Source organism: Ursus arctos, unplaced genomic scaffold, assembly GCF_023065955.2.
Source record: "Ursus arctos isolate Adak ecotype North America unplaced genomic scaffold, UrsArc2.0 scaffold_33, whole genome shotgun sequence".
In the NCBI taxonomy this organism is placed as follows: Eukaryota; Metazoa; Chordata; class Mammalia; order Carnivora; family Ursidae; genus Ursus; species Ursus arctos.
In genome coordinates this window covers 21,143,540-21,162,651 of record NW_026623019.1, presented here as the reverse complement: position 1 = coordinate 21,162,651, position 19,112 = coordinate 21,143,540, and positions in this window count along the sequence as shown.

Here is a 19,112-nt window from a genome sequence, read left to right as displayed (position 1 = left end):
CTCGGGGGGCGAGGTTTACTTCAGCTCCTCTATAAGCTGTTTATAGTAAGTTTTGACAAAGAAAACTTCAAATAGTTACAGAATCTAAACCACCAATCTTTTTCTTTCACAGTTTTAAAAAGACTTGTTTTAAGTTTAGAAAAGATTTCCACATCCTTGATTCAGATAAATATTAATTTATAACCTAATTTATACTTAAATATATAAACCATGTAAAATCTAAATCGTTTCATTTTATAAGGTATGATTTTTTGTTTTCATTATTAATTAGCCAAAATTTCCAGCACCATTTTTCATGTAATCTCTGCTTACTATACTGTTTTTAACATACATTTAGGTCCAATTTTAGATTTTCATTTTGTTCCATAGATTATTTTTGACACACTGTAGCTTTATCGATCATTTTAGTATTTGGTAGTACAAATATTAAACACATTATTCTTTCTAGATTAATGTTTCTTTGTTATAGCTGGTTGTATTCCATAATTTCAAAATAGCTTCATCAGATACAGCCAAAAATGCACTGCATGATTTGTATTACATAATTTATGATAAAGTTGGGTAACTGACATCTTTAAAATCTTGATTCTTCCTATTTGAGGATAAGATAGGTCTTTTCAACTGTTTAATTCTTCTGAAGTGTCTCATTAAATGTTTCGTGGATTTTTTCTTTTTTCTTTTCTCTTTTCTTTTCTTTTCTTTTCTTTTCTTTTCTTTTCTTTTCTTTTCTTTACGTAGCCCTTCCAGATTTTGATTTAAGCTAAAATTTATGTCGTTATTCTGAATGGCATTTTCCCCTTAATATTTTCTAAATGGTTATTGCTCATCTATAAGAACTATGTGAATTTATGTATACATATTTTGTGAGAAGTTCCTTTATTGAACTCTGTTTCTATTACTAGTCCTCGGGGCTTTACAGTCAATTCTTTTAGATTTTTCTAGGTAACTAATACTGCCATTTAAAAATAATTATATTTCCAATACTTTTATAGTTTTTTTCTTGTATTATTTCCTTGGATGGAAATTCCTGGACAAAACTAAACAGTACTAACGAGCATGCTTACTTGTATTATTAACAGGCACATGATGTTGGTCATGGGGATGTCAACTCTCCATCATCCCCAGCCCAACATCCCCTCAGCCAGCCTTGAAACTAAAAATCTTAGAATGGAAACTATATATTGCTAGTTATCCAGGGATCCTCTTGGGGTTCATCAGCATCCTGAGATGTATCACAAAAACATATTCCCTAGAGAACTGAATCAATTGGAGTATGAGATTTTAAAGCATCAAAATAACACAAAATTACCCAAACCATAACTAAATGACACTCAGGCAATATCTCAAGGTACCAGATGAGGTCTCATGGCACATGCCAGGTATGATGGGGCCAGGTATACCAGAGAGATTCAATTCCTTGGACTCTCTCCAAGTAACCTTCATGATAGTTTTTTTCTTCTAGTCCACTGGCATCAGCTTTTCCAAGGCCTATGGATTTACTATGAGGCTAGTCAGTGTTGGGGCTTGAAAATATGGACCTTTAGGTCCAAGGCCACTCCTTATTAGCTTTGCTCTCAGAGCTCTCCTCATGAAAAATCTAGTCTTACCCTCTTTCCCAGGCTGTCTTGCTGTACTCCTTTCCTTGTAAGTTGCTTTAATTTTCTATATATTCATCATTCAAAATGAAACTACCCTTAATATTTTAATGATGAAGAGAGGAAATAAACACAAATTTAATCTCTATTAGTAACCTCTAGGTACTGTGTAAAGCTATTTACAAATATTGTATGATACAATAATGATAGCAACGCCATAAGTAAATACCATTATTTATCTCCATTTCACGGATGTGGAAATTGATACTTAACAGATGTAAAATGTGCTCTCAAATATTACTCTATACCTCCTTAATTTTTGACATTTGGTTCAAATATGTGCTTCAGGTTTAGAATACTTTTTATCATGCTAAATATATATCCTTCTATTACTACTCTGTAAAAGTGTTCTTTATACATTGAAGTTGAATTTATCAAATGCCTTTTTAGCATCACTTGAGATGATCACATAATTTTTTCACTTTCTTTGATCTCTTGATATGATGAATTGTTTTAATAAATTTTCTGCTTTTAAAATTTCTTTGCATGTCTGTGATAAAGCCAACATGTTCATAGTATATTAGTATTTTAATAGAATACAGTATTTGAGTTTCTATTATTTATTTAGAGTTTCTGAATCTTTATTCTTAAGTGAGTTGGCTATTTTCACAATTTATAAAAGGAACTGGGGATCAATCCATCTTTTTCTAAACTTAATAAAATGTTCATAGCATATTATTATTTTAATACAGTCTATATTTGAGTTGCCATTATTTATTTAGGATTTTTGAATCTTTATTCTTACGTGAACTAGCTATATTTTGTAATTCATAAAATGAACTGGGAATCAATTCATCTTTTTTGAAGTCCAATAACATTTTAAATAATATAGGAATTATATTTTTATCTTGAAGGACTGGGGAAAAACACCCTCAAACTATTAGCCTGGTATCCTCTTCAGAGTTAGTTCTTTAACGATCTTCTCAATTTATTCCATGAATATTCAGATTTTCTATTGCCTTTTGAATTATTTTTAGAAATTCATATTTTCCTAGTAAATTGTCCATTTTATTAAGTTTGTCAAATTGATAAGAATAAAAGTTGTCCATGACAGTCACTCCATATCTGATCTTAGAACCAGCTTCTCCATCAATTGTCCCCTTGTTGACCATCTACTCAGTGCCTGACATTGCTCAGAGCATTGGGTAATTACTGATGAACAAAACATATGTTTTCAGGCTCTGTAGGATCTCACAGTGTACTGGGGAAGAACAACAGTAAACATGTAAGCATTCAAGTAATCACAAATTGTTATAAGTTCTACGAAGGTAATAATGTACAGTTAAAGAGAATAACTGGGGTAGGATTACAGGGCTAAGGGAAGTTCAAAGTTAGATGAAGAAGTATGCGAAGACCTCACTGTGGAATGATATTTAAATCCAGACCTAGAAGATTAGGAAGAACCAGTTCTGTGAAGGAAAGGAAGAAAAAAATCCCAAAATATTCCAAGGCAGGACAGACCCTCCTGTATTTGAGGTACTGAAAGAAGTACGAGGTACCTAAAACACAGAGAGTGATGTAGAGAGGGCCTTGAGAGAATGTTGGAGAGCCAGGCAGGTAATGAAGCATGCAGGTCTTTCAGTGGCTACCAAAGAATTCTTGTAAGGGAGATTAGGTACTGGAATTCAAAAGGAAAAATTGTAACTGATTGTGCATAGTTCTTTATGTAAAATACAGAATAACTCAGTCATCCATATCTAAGAATGAGATTATTTGTAATAAACATTTTATAAATCATAGTAAAGAGTTTAGATATTTTTTTAATTGCTTAGATTTTGCATTTTAGTAGGTTTGGTTGACATAAAGTTTGAGTGGAAGATCCCAGAAAACCTCTTTCCCTCCCATCCTCATTCACTCCCTCAATCACCACCTCACATCACCTCCCACCCAACTTTCCCTATTATTAACATCTTCCATTAGTGTGGTACATTTGTTGCAAATGATGAAAGTTTGAGCAATTATGAATAAATCACAATACATTGTTACTGATATCCATAATTTATATTAGGGTTCACTCTTGGTGGTGTACTTTCTACAGGTTTTGACAAATGTATAATGTCATGTATCCATCATTACAGAGTCATACAGAATAATTTCACCACCCTAAAAATCTCCTGGGCTTCACCTATCCATTCACCCCTTCCTCCCTCCCACCAAGTTCTTGGCAACCACTGATCTTTTTAACTGTCTCCATAGCTTTGCCTTTTCAAGAATGTCATATAGCTGGAATCATTCAATATGTAGCCTTTTCAGATTGGATACTTTGATTTAGCAATATGCATTTAAGATTTCTTTATGTGTTTCCATGGTTTGATAGCTCATTTCTTTTTATCACCAAAGTAAATTCCATTGTCTGAAGGTATGACAGTTTGTTTTTCCATTCACCTCTTGAAGGACATCCTGGTTGCTTCTAAGTTTTGGCAATGACGAATAAAACTGCTATAAATATTTTTGTGCATATTTTCATATGGATTAGATATTATTTTACCTGCACTGGCAATCCATCAAAGAATTCTGAATATGTGTTTATTAAAAAGACAACTGTCTGTCACTGCTGTGTGGAGAATAGCGTGGAGAAGGCATGTGTGAACATGAAGCTAGTAAGGGGGCTGCTGCACTAATCAAGGCAAGATGGACTCACAGCTTGGACCAGGGTGGGGCTGATGAAATGAAAAGAGAATGCTTTGAGTTATATAATATGGAAGGGGAAGCAATCAGACTTGCTTAAAAAAGGAAAAGGTAAAACAATAAAGACTGAGATTTCTGACCTGTGAAACTAAGAGATAGCGTTGTCATTTATTGAGATAGGGAAGAAGAGTTGAGGAACATGCTTGAGGGAAAAGGGGCAACAAGAGTTCAATTTCACATATATTAAAGGTAATACCTTAAAAAAAAAAAACAAATAAAGAGATGGATATACAAACTTCAAGAGACAAACCTGGAGTGGTAATGTAAGGTTGGCAATCATAAGTGAGTGAGTGCTATTCAAATCCAAAGGAGATGAGGGGTAAGGACCAGCAGTGAGGAGCTCCAATATTTAGAGGTCACAGAAGAAAAGCAGCTTTCAAAGGAAACAAGTACAGGGAACTATAAGGAAATCCAGAGTAGGAGAGCATCATAAAAGCCAAATGAAGAATGTTTTGATGGTGGAAAATGCAGTCATCAATTGCAAATTGTGCCTTTTGAGTGTTTTTCCTTCGTTTATGTTTTTCATGCTAGTTGGAGGCTACCAGTATTATTCCTTAAAGAATCAGTTCTTAAGCTCATTTTCACTGTTTTTTCTTTTATAATCATTAATTCTTAAATGTATTCTTCAGTAATTTCTTCTGCTACTGTTTTGTTTTTATCTACTCCATGAATTGAATTTTTTATTTTGTGGACTTCATTTGCTTAATAACTAAATGGTTTAAACAAATAATTCACTTTTGGATTACAATAGTCCTCATTTACCAGAAAACATTGTGCATTGTGTGAAATACGTTTACTAACATTATTTTCTAATTAGTGCGTAATTTCATGTTTTACTTCCTGATGATAACGTATTAAGAGAGTGTCTTGTCTAAATTTCCTTTTTTTTTTTTTTTTTTTGGTTTATAGTGTTTAATATTGACATTGCTGATATTTTTATTGCAGTTTGGCCAGGTAGTACAGTCTTACAAGATTTATGATTTGGGGCATTTATTGAGATGCTATTGTATAACACATGATCAATTTTATAAAAACATTTAGGCTAATCCAAAAGAAAATATATTTTATTTGCTTAAGTTGTTAAGTTAGATAGGTTTTTATTAAATCAATATTATTGTTTTATTATTAATCCTCTGTTTTCATGGTTTAATTTTCCAATTTCATTTGTCAAAAACTAAAAAAAAATATGGTAACATTTGTACTGTCATCATGATTATATCAATATCTCTGTATTTCTAACAGTTTTTACTTACATTTTAAGTTATAAGTTTATTCATCAAATAAAGTTCATGACATCCATACCTCATTGCAGATTATAACATTTTTCCAATGTAAAGTAATAAGGCTTAATGGTTATTTGCCTTGCATTTATACTCATGTAATCAAATAATGCCTTGCAATCTACACTAATATTAATTTATTATCAATTACTTTATTCTTTTGCTTTTGTCTATTAACTTTACACAGCCATTATTCTTTAATTATTCTCTGTAATCTTATTTTAGGTAAAGTTTTTATATAAAGCATAGAGCTTTAAAAAAAAAATCCCAGTTATTTTTTTTAGTAGAAATATTTTATCTGGCTTTATCTATTTCCTTGAATAATAAATAAATGACTTTTTTATTATTTTATACTTTTGGTTCTTTGTATTTTTGACATTTCTGAAATCTTTTCTCTTTAATAACTTATGTTAACTTTTTCCAAGTCAAAGATTTTTCTAAGCATGTTGAATATTCTCTAATTATCAATACCTGCTGACTCCCTTATGTGAAATAAGGAAATTAATCCTTTTAAACTTGTTTCCAACCACTTTATGTTTTAATTTATATAATTTAACCTCTAGACCAAAATTATTTTTGCACATCTTACGTCTTTTCTTTCAGTGATTATTTATGATATTCATATTCTCATTCGCAATCTACTAAAGACAAATAATTTTATTTAATGGTAAATTTACCTGGGTTTAAATTTACTGCTGCTTTTCCTCAATGTTGTTTATTTTTAATTCATCTCTCAGCTGACTGCTGTTGGTCTTTGGTTATGTTTTTCCCTCAGGAAATATACATGACTTTTCCAGTAACTGCCTTTTTGTTTGTTTCCCCCATGTATGACAATTTGGTGTGAAATTATTGGATTAGACCTTTTCCCCATGAAACATTTATTTCATGGTGTCCTAACACTAACACTGTTATAGAGGAAAAGTCTGAAACACATCTGATAGTTCTTTTTTTATTATTATTATTTCTGATTCAATGCTTCCAGGATGTCTTTATGTTTAAATTTAATTTCTTCAGAATATGCCTAGAAGTTTCTCTCACTAAATACATTTTTCTGGTTTAGAATGAGTCCTTTTGTTTTAGGAGGGGCTTTCACTGGTCAGAATCATTTTCTTCTTTTACAGATATTATCTGTTATACTTATTCTGATCTCCGTATCCGTCATCATCTCTATAGACATTTTTTTTTAAAACCCATCCCTCTGTGTTCTAGTTGAACTTACCAAGTTTGTTTTCCAAGCTGCTCATCTGATTTTCTGAAAACACATAATTCCAGTATGATACTTTATTTTCTCACCTTTCTAAAATTAATCTTACTAGCTCCTATTTTAATTCTCCCTATCTCTTCTTCCCAATTCTTCATGCTGGTATGTAATCTCTCTTATCTTTAATGTTTAATATTAGAGATCTTTAAACTTTATTGCAAGTGCAAAGCAAGTGCCCACAATTACATCTGTAGGCAATATTTTTAAGTTGTATTCTCTTCCTTTGTATTCAGGATTTTTACTGCTCCTAGGTAGGCACAAAAAAAAAAAAAAAAATCTCTCCATAAACACTTATCCCTAGTTTCTAGATGCAGTTTATTTTTCTCTGGTCAATTTCATTTGGGAGTTTGGGTGAGAGAAAAAGATAGGAGAAATATCTTGTTGAAAATTTTAGAATAAAAAAAATCAAAACTAAATTATTGCATCTATAAAAAGCATATAAATGTTATGCTAAATTAGGTTGTACTCCTATATTTTTACAGAGTAAAGAAGTACAGAACTGGTTTTCAATGAGAAGCTTAGAATATATTACATAAAATCAGTAAAAGAATTGTTAAATTTAATAAACTTTGCCTTCCCGAGATTTGGGGATATTGACATTGTCTTAGATATATAACCAACATGTTAAATTCACAACATCATTAGGACATGGAGAGAAAGCTCCATTTAAACTACAGATGGATAAAGGGAGGCTCAACTGACCAGTTGCTCAAGACACCATAAGTCAATAGAAAAGTTGGGTTCAGGATCAGAAAGCCTACCAATTCATGCAGTTAAAAACAAAAATCAATAAAGGAATTTAGGAAAATTCAAACACCATGTGGTATTTTTAAGAGCTGAAAGAAAAATATTGATTCAAAATGTTTCCTTTTTTTCTGTACTCCTGTCAAATTGTTATTTTTCCTAGTAAGAACACATTCAGAAATGGGAAATGCTGAACTGCATTAGTCAAGAAAATCCAACAGAAAAACACACGTTAATTGTGTGAATTTGTTCGAAATAATAATGATTTTGAGTATCACACATCATATAAAATCAGACTGTCTCTAAAGTCTGACATGTGCAAGGAAGTCCCCTCAGAGTTCACTAATGAACAAAGCACTATGTAGTAACAGTAATTCTAGCGATAAATGGAGTAATTAGAATGTGCTTGGTAATAGCTGACACATAATTACGGCAATCACATCAAAACTGAATGAAAATAAAGGGAAAGAGAGTAGAGGTCTGATCTTCATATTAAAAAGAAATAAAATAATAAGTTAAATCTCATGCAGGAGGAAACTCTCCTCATTCCAAATGCACGCAGGCAGCTCAGACCAGCCCATTTACAGCTGTTTGTGGTTGGTTAACCACTTGACTGTCCTGGATAGAAAACCTTGTGCTTCCCAGCTCTGGGGAGATACAATTCTTGGGGGACAGGGTTGGCTGTTTGGCTTCCTGCTTATTAACAGAAGTTTCCTTCTCTGAGGCACATGGTCTGTCCATGCCAATTTAGAAGAAATTACTTCCTCAGGTGATCAGCTGTTCTTCATCTCCTCTGAGACTGGAGAAAGAAAGAAGAGCTTAACCATGAACATGTGGAATCTAAAGGGACTAAGAATCACTCTGACAGGGAGTTGTCTGATCACTGGAATGGGTTACTAAATTACAATGTGACACAAGAGAAATACTAACTGAATTGAACTTTATGAGGGTAGTCATATATTCAGAAATTATCTTAATTTAAAACTGTTACCAAAAGAAAGCAGTTTTAATAATATACTCCTTAAAGGAGGTAGATGTTCTATTGATGGGCACTACATATATAAGTAATGACACTGGATGAGAGGAAAAAAAGACCCAGAACTTTAAAATTTTCAATGGTGAGAAATGATCCTTGTATTTTAACATCTTACTACTCAAAGTGTGGTCGGTAAACCATCAGGATCAGCATTCACTGGGAATTTGTTTAAAATGCAGCATCTCAGGCCCTGCCCACACTTGTTGAATCCAAATCTGCATTTTAACGAGATCCCCAAGAGATCTGTGTGACATTAAGGTTCGAGATGCATTGATTCAACAGATTCACAGGCCACCAGAGAGAAGAGATCTTGGAAAAGGTCTAAACTCATTTTTCAAATTCAAAAACTCACTGCAGTTGCATGGCTAAGAGGCAATAAATGTCAGACGACCAATTAATGTTGGAGATGAAATCTAGATCCTAGACCAGTGCTCTGTCCATGATCTACACTATCAACCAAGAATTTCCAAATACCCAAGTGAAAAAAGGAAAAAAAACAAACAAACTGCTCAATTACTCTGTTTCCTAAATCCTCCCTCATTCAATTTTATATTAGTATTCTAGCACTGGACTTGATATAAAAAAAAAAAGAAAGAAAGAAAAAAAAGAGAAAAACCCAGCTTTCTCATAAATGAATGCCCTGTCAAAGAATAAACCCGTTAACAGGACAGATCTACTGAATGTCAAGGTTATGTATTTAAAAGATCTTCTCTCTTCCAGTCATTACTGATGCAATCAAAGGTACTGTGAGAGATTGCTGGAAATGATTAAATGTGTTTGATTTTAGATTGATAACTCTGGTCAAAAGGGTGTGAGGATACTGGAGAAGGAGGACGGCAGGGAAAGCAGGGAAGGTGGGAGGAGAAAGCAGGAGTCGAGTGGTGGCACTGCTGTGGCATGCCTGTCTGACATCACTGGCTTAACATTTGTATTTCAGTCCATCGCCTGACTAATAACACCATGTAGTGAAATAAAGCACCCATTCTGGAGGTAATTGTTATGTGGTGGAATATAAACAAGCCCCATTCTGCAGTATATTTACCACAGTGCATATTTACGAGTTGGGTTTAATTAAAAGTCGGGAACACTAGAGCTATTTTTTAACTAGATGCCTATTATCTAGTGTCAAATGCTTGGTTTTAATCACGCATTTTATATCATTGTGACCTAGATCACTGCCTGTGACATATGAGATAGTGTGTTGTCTTTCCTGAGAAGATGTAGCAGGGCTTGATGGATGTTTTCTCATTCCTAACCTCATTACTACCAGCTTCCCATCCATCTAATAAAATGCTATGATAGAGAGTGGGAAGGTGCTATAAATCATAATATTCCAGCCGCTTCCAGCAGATTCATTAGAAATGCTGACTATATATCTCACAAACAGAAAGTCAACACACAAAGTAGGTTGCTGTTTCTCCCCAGGATCAAGACACCCTGTTCCTTAGCCTCTCCCTCTCTCAGTGGAACAGAGGTTCCTTTTAAAGGGCAAAAACCGCCATTTAATGAATGACTCCATAGCCCTCTGGCCTAATGTGCTTTATCCAATACAGAGTTGATAGACACTAGTTTCAGTCTTGTTATACACAATCTGATCATTATTCCCCTGACTGGAAGGGCTGTCGACTTTTAAGTGTCAAGTAGATAGATTCAGTTAAAAGAGATTAAGTCTTGGAGTTTCCATCCTTATTTTTGTCCTGACAAAGACAAGGCTCCCTGTGTCTCCTGACGTTCAAGGTGGAAGCTGTTGAAGAGATAAGTGATAACTCTGACATTACCTTCATATAATCAGGCATGAAACCTTGGTGACATCCTTGGCTCTTCCCTCTTTTTCAATCACTCACTTTGTTCATTTATTCAACAAACATGTCATTAGAACCCACCATGGGTTAGACACGATGCCAGATGCTGGGTTGTATAAATTAGACATGGCCTTCCCTCAAGGATCTTGCACATTAAACTCAAAAACAGAATACAGCGAAAACACATAAAAGGAAGTCCTAATCCAGTGGGCAGCCTAGTGGTGGTCAAGGAAGGATTCCCGGAGAACACGAAACCTGAGCTCACCAGACAAGAGGGAAAGGAAACTGTTCTAGAGAGAGAGAGCAGATCACATGCAGAGATTCAGAGCTGTAAAGAAGCTAAGTTTAGTATACCTGAGACCAAGAGGGGCAGGGAGCAGTGAGAGAGAAGGAGTTGAGAAGCAAAAGAGGCCAGACCATAAAAGACCTTGCATGCTTTATAAATAAATTTTAGCTATTCTGAGAGCAATAGGTAACCATTAAACACTTTCCAGTGGAACAGTGACATGGGGAGTATTGCATTTGAGAATGAACACTCTCACAAGGTGGAGAATGGAGAACAGATGGATGGGTAGGGGACAAGGAGTAAAGCAGCAAAACTAGCAAGAAAGCAGTGGCAGTAACAGGATGAGATGTGAGAAGTGAGAAGTGAGAAAGCTGGAAGCAGTTGAGAACTATTTATGAGGTAGAGATGACAGGACTAGTGATTGATTGAATAGCTCTAACCTAGCTGGTCACCAAGTCTATTAGTTCTTCTTTCAAATTAAGCCTTATTCAGCTGTTCCCCTCTGTTCGCACAGCCACTACAGGCTCTTTCCAAGATGGTAAGCCCTGTCCTGTACCGTAACTGGCATCCAAATCTAGGCTGATCCCTCTGGTCTCTAATTCATGTTCTACAACCTAATAAATCCACATAGGCCTCTTCTCTGTTCTGAAATCTCCAGTGTCTGTCATACACCTGATCCCCAGGGTCCACAGCAATAGTCTTCAAACTTTAGTTAATATCTGAATCACTAGGATGTTGGGGTGGGGGGATTGTGGGAAATGCTGAAGGCCAGCTCCCATCAAGATAAAATTTCTGATCTAGATGTGGCATGGTATCTAGAGATAAGTCTTTTAAACATTTAAGATATTAAGATAGGAAATATACTTTGAGATGAAGTTCAGAAATATAGCCTGGAATTAAGGGATAGCCATAATTTCTGGACCCCACACTGTCTTGATGTCCACTGTAATTTACTTCTCTCTCCAAATCTCTTCCTGTTGTCCTCTGGCTTGGTTTCTTACTGTAAAAATGACTATGCTATGATCATTTCCACACCCACGCCTTCAATCATGTTGCTCTGTCTCTACCCTCCACTTGTCTGAATTCGGTTGATGTATGAGGGCTCTAAAGGGTGTGGGAGAGATTAAATGATTCTAAGTTACATTACAACCTTATTATTCTATGACTCATTTGAAATCCTACCTCTTCATGAGCTCATCTCTGATCATTCCAGCCTTCACTGACTCTTCTTTCTGATCTTGATCAGGTCCTCTTGTCCTTTTTTTCACATTTAAGTCTATGAACTACTTTATAGCTTACTGAAAACAGTATAGGATTGAGACTAAGAGCTTGGAAACTGGAATCAAATATACCTGGATACAGTCCTGACTTGAATACTTACTAGCTGTATGATACTGGATAAGTATCTAACCTCAGCTTCCTTACCTATAAAATGGAAATAATAAAAGTTTCTGCCTATAGAACTGTTGCAAAGATTAAAAGAGATAGTCTACTAATAGCAATTAGTACAGTGCTTATAACTCATTAAGGTATTTTACAAAAGTTAATAAAAATGAGTATAATAGCCTTTGCCTCTGGCTACTTGAAGACAGAGCTGAAAACTTCTTTTACATCATTGACCATTTTCCCCACTCTAGAACCTGACACAGAATAGCATCACTGAGGGGATGTTTTGTGAACCGATGCTCACGGAACACTAAGATAAAAATAAGTGAGCATAGCAGAAATGAATCTTAATATACAAACTCCAGCATTCCAGAATCATCACATGCCCAATTTTCTTTAAATCATTTTAAATCTAACTGCAGCTCCATCCTACTATGTTGAAGGAAATTCAGTGCTAGTCATGATTATCTGTCCTGGGAAGAAGAGTCCCAGGGCCTTGCTTAGCATTAGAACATCAGGGAATTCTCACACTGTTCTACACTGGTCACTACTAAGATGCCCAGTGACCCAGCCTATATGGTTCCTATAGGTCATAGCAAGCTTAACTGCTTCCCTGGCTTGCATGGGATATAGGCAATTGGACTAGCTTAAGAACCCTGAATTCAAGGTTCAGTTCCCAGTGCTTTACTTGGTCATGATTTCTGAGATTTTGTCATCTCCCTAGGACTTTGCTTGGAGAAAGAATGAGCGCAGAAGGACCAAATCATTCTCTTTCCTCATCTTAGTCAAAGGGATAACCTCCCTGAACACCTGCCTTGGAAGATATTTCCCTATCTTACTCTCTAGGGCACCTACTAATGACTTTAATGGGGTACCTACATAATGGCTTTAATAAGTTTAGGATTCTGCTCTCAGTCCTACCAAAACAAAAATTCTCTGAAGCAGGAAATTATTAAGGGCCTGAATCCTGTGTGAAATGAGGAAAGAAAAATAAATGAAAGGATAACAAGAACAATTTAATATTTTAATAAACAATCCTTCCAAACAAGAGGAATCGATTTGCCCAAACAGAAGGATCAAAGCACAAAAGAAAGGGAAGCTGGAATGTCAACAGCATATTACCTTCTTGAGTCAGACCAGACCTTTTTTCCCACGATTTTGGCATTGGGAAAAAGAATGGGCCCTTGGTCAAGGTTAGGATTCACTCTGTCTCTTTCCAAATTTTAGAAAACTTTTAGATTGTTACAATGAAAGTGCCATCCATGCAGGCAAAGCACATCTTGCCTCTTGAAAGAACAAAGGCTCAGAGAAGCTGTAAAAATTGCTCATAAGTCTTCTTAGACATCAAAAGACTCTTAGCAACAACAAGCAGATGACTTAGTGAAAGTAAATCGGGAACATATGGATTAGGATTCTCTTAAAATACACATGGGTTTAGAAACTAGGTGAGGAGGGAACTGCTTAGGGCCAAATGCATTATGGATTTTCTAAACACATGTGTGTGGCTATCACCACTAACACCCTGCTCCCCCACCCGCACTACACACATACAAACAGTTTCTCATTGCATGACCTAAAGACCTAGAAATGGTAAGAGTCCTAGAGACCACACACCATGGAGATTCAGAGCTATTTACCCAAGGTTAGATTAATTCAACAGATGATTTTTCTAATGTTTTCAGAAAAGGAAGGAAAAGTCAACCGATGATTCAGATAAAAACTAACAGACTTTTGATTTTGATGTCTGATTTTAAGAATAAACACATGTCTACTTTGTTGGCATCAGTTTTCTCTTCTATAAAACGTAGGAAATGGATTGACTGATCTCAGAAATTCTCAAAAATGTCTTTACGCTTGGACCAGTTTTTTTTATCTGTTACTCCCCCTTGTCCTTCCTTTTCTAATTTGGGCATATGCAAATTTTTACAGCAATAATAAAATAAGATCTAAAAGCTGAGCTTAAAAATATCCCAACCCAAGCCTAAGCCCAGGAAAAACTCAAAAGCATATGAAAATGAGTCTCAAGTATCCACCAACTCACTTTTTCTGCCCCTCTTCTCTCCCTGGAATAACACCACAAAGCACCTCTGTCCTGATCTTCACCCCAATAGCCTAAAGCAGCCCATCAGAGAACTCAGGGCTGACCTAAAGGATATGATGTGTGTGTGTGTGTGTGTGTGTGTGTGTGTGTGTGTGTGTGTGTTTTGTTTTGTTTTGTTTGTAAATAGAAATTAGTATGGGACTTAAATAAAAACTAATGACTATCAGGAAGCTATAAGAGTTAAGTCTAAAATTATAAGACGAGAAATTGAAAGGAATGAGGTAAGACATTTTATTACAAATTTAAATCCTCATTAATAAAGTGAAAGAAATAGTTACTATCAGTATCAGGCAGATTAAATATCTACCGAAGACTTCCTTCTATACCAGTTTTCTCATTCATAATATTCCTGCTATCCTGAACTTAAACCAACTTATTCTAGGAAAGCCTGTTTGTCTTCTGATAGAAGAAGTAAAGATATTTATGTACTAAAACTATTATTCAGCAGCTCTCTAACTCTATGGTGACTGCTGTGGTATGGTCACAGTTAATTTCATAATCACTCATTCCAAATTGTATGCAAAGTAGATAATGATTGATATCTGCATTTTTAATAGAGGTCTAAGTCCTCTCCAAGAGCCACCGATATCATCAGTCTTAACGTAGAACTTAGGTTTGAGTTAATGACATAAGTGAACCCAGACACGGTACTGACATCAAAACCCTTGACTCTACCAAGAGGCATGATTCTTTTCCTTACAACCTGAGAAAATTGTTTCTAACATGGATGAAATATCATGCTATAAATATCCTAATCTGCTTGAAATAAACTCCCCTGTCACCTTGACCAGCCAGACCATGTTAGTTTCTCCCGTTATATGTTCCCATAGAACTTTATACTTCCTTATAATATTTAGGATTGTGAGATTTGAGAGGGGAGGAATTGTGACTATCTTCTTCTCACCTGTATTTTCAGAGCCTAAATAATACATGGCATAAATAGTATATATTTGCTGAATACACACATAAATAAATGAATTTTATTTCAAATCTCTAGTTACTTAAATTGATAATGAATAATTTTTCCTGATTCTCCTAACAATCTAGCCATCTCTGTCTTCCTAGATTAGAAACATCAAAGTTGGTCCTTTGAGTCTTCAAAGAACATTTTAAGGCATTTATTTTGCTACTCTATCTGATTTGAGAACATCATTAATTCCATTTCATGGATGACAAGCCTGAGGCAAAACTTCCTATATCTGGCCCTAATAAATAAATGTAGTTCCTGAAAAAGAGTAAAGGTGAGCACTCAGAAAATCCTGACTTTCAACTCCATTTGTAATTCCTGAAATGGAAGAGATCTTGAAATGTTCTTATGGAAACAAGGACTTCATAGGTGTGCTTTGTAGATGTGCTCTCATAGACACAGAAGCAAAATTAAAATCTGACAATAAAAGTGTACTTAAGGAATCATTCAAAGTAAGAAATCACGCTGCACATGAAGAAACTTACACTGAAGTGACCCACGTGGAGTTTATTAAAGACTGTTCTGTTGGAACTCCAATGCATGTTATGTTGGGGTCACAGAGCTGAATAATAAAATTAGCATTCTTATATGAAAAATTCTATCCAGATAAAAATTCAAAATGTACATGAAGACTTAATTTGAAGTCCCCATTAGTATATCTCTCTACAAGTTAATTGGCCAAGGATAGAGATATTGCAGAGCTCTTTTTGCTCATTTTTAAATAAGGTCAGAGAAGAAAACATAAAAAAAAAAAAAAAGATTTGTTATTTTGTAAAAATGCTGCACAAAAACACAATAGGAAAATAATATTTTAAGCATTTAGACCCATTTTTGCCATAGCACGAATCTGAAAAATGATGTGACATCCGTATCGAGGATGCAAAAGGAATGGCACAGACAAAACACACAGGAGCTCGGGCTCCTACTAAAAAGGTTGTTAACATATGTCCAAATATGTGTTGTGGTGATAAGCCCTGATACTGAAACAATGCCAGGGTATTTCAAAACAGAGTTGGACAAGCCACACAAATTAGTACATGCTCTTTATACTTCCTGGTTTGGAAATAATTTGTAATTAATAGCGACAGAGAGTAGCATAGTTTACCTATCATACTAAACTTTACTAGCTATTCTGGACCAAAATAAGAATATTAATTGTGTGAATATTTCAAATGAAAACACATACGTTTGTTTGCTTGCTGGTTTATAAGATAAATATCATTAACTAAACGTATTTCAAACATAGTGTGATTTTACCACCTGATAGCTTTAATAAGTGGAACAAGTTCAGTTTGGTATGCTAGGGTTACATTGTCGCAGTGCATTCACAACTACAGATAGACTGTCAGTAGTGAAACAAACTTAATCTTTAAATTTAATATGCTAAGCAACATAAACTTGTAAATTTGATTTGTTGAAAATTTCTGAATTTCTGACAAAGGCAGGCTCCAAAGTATCTAAAATGTATTAAATTACAATGTAAACATCTTTGACGTTATAAAGAGTATTGGAAAGTGAATATTTAGGCCCATGAGTAAGACCTTCCTCTTAATAGAATGATTGAGCACCAATGATGATACATGAGCAGTTTTTATACATTGGCACTGATTTAACTTCGGTGCTAAAAGTTTCTACTACAACCTCTTTTAAGGTTCTGGTTCAGTTCATTTGAAAATCCTGCTAAAATAGCAAAGCAAACCATTTAAACACTGCTACCACTTTTAAGTATTTAATGACTCCATTGCTGTGGAACCAAACAAAATACAGAAATAAATTGGATGATGAGGCTGATAAAAGACTTTGATTGACATTCAAACCTTCAATTTTCAAATTTAGGTATCAGTCCAAACAGCCAAGATGTTCTCATTGATTTCTTTTTAACAAGTTAGTGTTATAAACTTTAAGCATAAAGTAATATATATATAAGAAAATACTTTTCATATTTTTTTGTAATTTGCAATTCCATGTAAAGATTCAGTCTTTAAAGAGTTTATACTGCTAACAATGATTGAAAACCACTGACCTGATCCAAATTCCCCCCTTGACAAATGGCTTGAAGAAGGCTGGAAAGACTAAGTTACTGCCCAAGATTGGTCAGGCTGTCTAGGCTTCTCAGAGTCTTTAATATGCAAAAGTAATTGTGAGTTTCCAAAAAGGAAGCTATTCTGCGGTCTTAGTTTGGGATCCCCCAGAAGAGACCCCAGAAGAGGATTCAAAAGCTAGTGGCATTTTGGGGAGGTGACGAACACACGGGTAAGGAAGGGAAAAGTGAAAAAAGGAGAAGTCAGCTAATCAAGAGTGTGTTATCAAGATGGCTACACGGAGGGCAACGGGAGCATAACTCCACAGTAGCATCTATGCTGTAGATCTACCACACCTGAGAGGCAGGAAAGCTGCTGTCAGTCACTGGAAGAGGTTTACTCCAGAAGGTGTGAATTCTGGCACTTCCGATGCAGGGAGGGAAGTCAGGCCCAGCATACAAGTGGAAAGGCCTGGGAATATGTGCAGAGCCCAAGTAGCTGCTACAAGTATATAGTGTTTCCCAAACTAATTTGATCACAGAACTCCTATTCTATGGAGCATTAAACAACTTCCATTAGAACTTCATTGTTTGGAAACATTAAAATCATGAATGCTATACAATAAACAATGCTTTCACATACATTACCTAATTGATTCTCAAAACCTGTTATTATCTCCATTATACGAGTGAGGAAAACTGAGATCTAGACAGGTTAATGGTTACTGGTAGAACCAGAAAGCAAATCAGGTTTCTGGTCTTAAAACTTATATTCTCAAGTACCTCAAACTGCTTCTTTCAGAAAATGCATTTTCAACTAATACATAAAAGTTTAATATCAGGGTCATTTTGCCTTTTTAATCCATGAAAACCCTTATAAAGACCTTTTATTCTGTTAAAATGACCCACCACTACACCACATATACAGTTCTAAAAACTACTAGGTTTGACATTTTTTAAGATAACTTTGAATTCCATGGTTACTATAGAGATAGTGAAACTTGCTGTCACTTTAATGTACTGCTCTGTCTATAGTATTACTGATAGGTACCTAAGATAGCCTTATAAATTTTAAGCTTTTATGTGCCTTCTATATTTCACAGTATGGGATCACAATTTATAACGATATGATGTATTGTTATAGAAATTGTCAGCCAGCAAAGTCTAAATATATTTTAAAGATTTGCAGTTACTAACTGTATTTCAGGAAGAACAAAAAGTCTTCAAAAGTATATATATATCTATGATTTGGGTGTGGTTTTTTTGAGCTAATATTTGTTGATTATTTACTATGTGCCCAGCACTGATCAAAGTAATTTATAGATATTAATTCATGAGTCCTCGGAACAGTCCTCTATGGAGGACTTTGCCCCTATTTGGCAAATGAGGAAACTGAGGCACAAAGAAATTACATAACTTGCCCAATTTATACAGCTTATAAATGGTAAAGCCAAGGTTTGAACCCATGAAATCTGGTTTCACAGGCTACACTCATAGACATGTTGCCACTCATAGACACAATGCCATAGTAGACTTACCACAGAGTGGTAAGTGCTATGCATTGGCCCCTTAGGAATTATTGAGGTTTGGGGGCACCCGGATGGCTCAGCTGGTTGAACATCTGACTCTTGATTTTGGCTCAGGTCATGATCTCAGGGTCCTGAGATCGAGCCCTGTGTTGGGTTCCACACTGGGCGTGGAACCTGCTTAAGATTCTCTCTTTCCCTCTCCCTCTGCCCCTCTCCCCACCACTGCTCACATGTGTGCACATACATATTCTCTCTCTATTAAAATCTTTTTAAAAATAAAAAGGATTATTGAGGTTTTAATTCTTATTTAATCAGAGTAAAGAAAAGCACTTTCAAAACTTCTAAACAATAATTGTC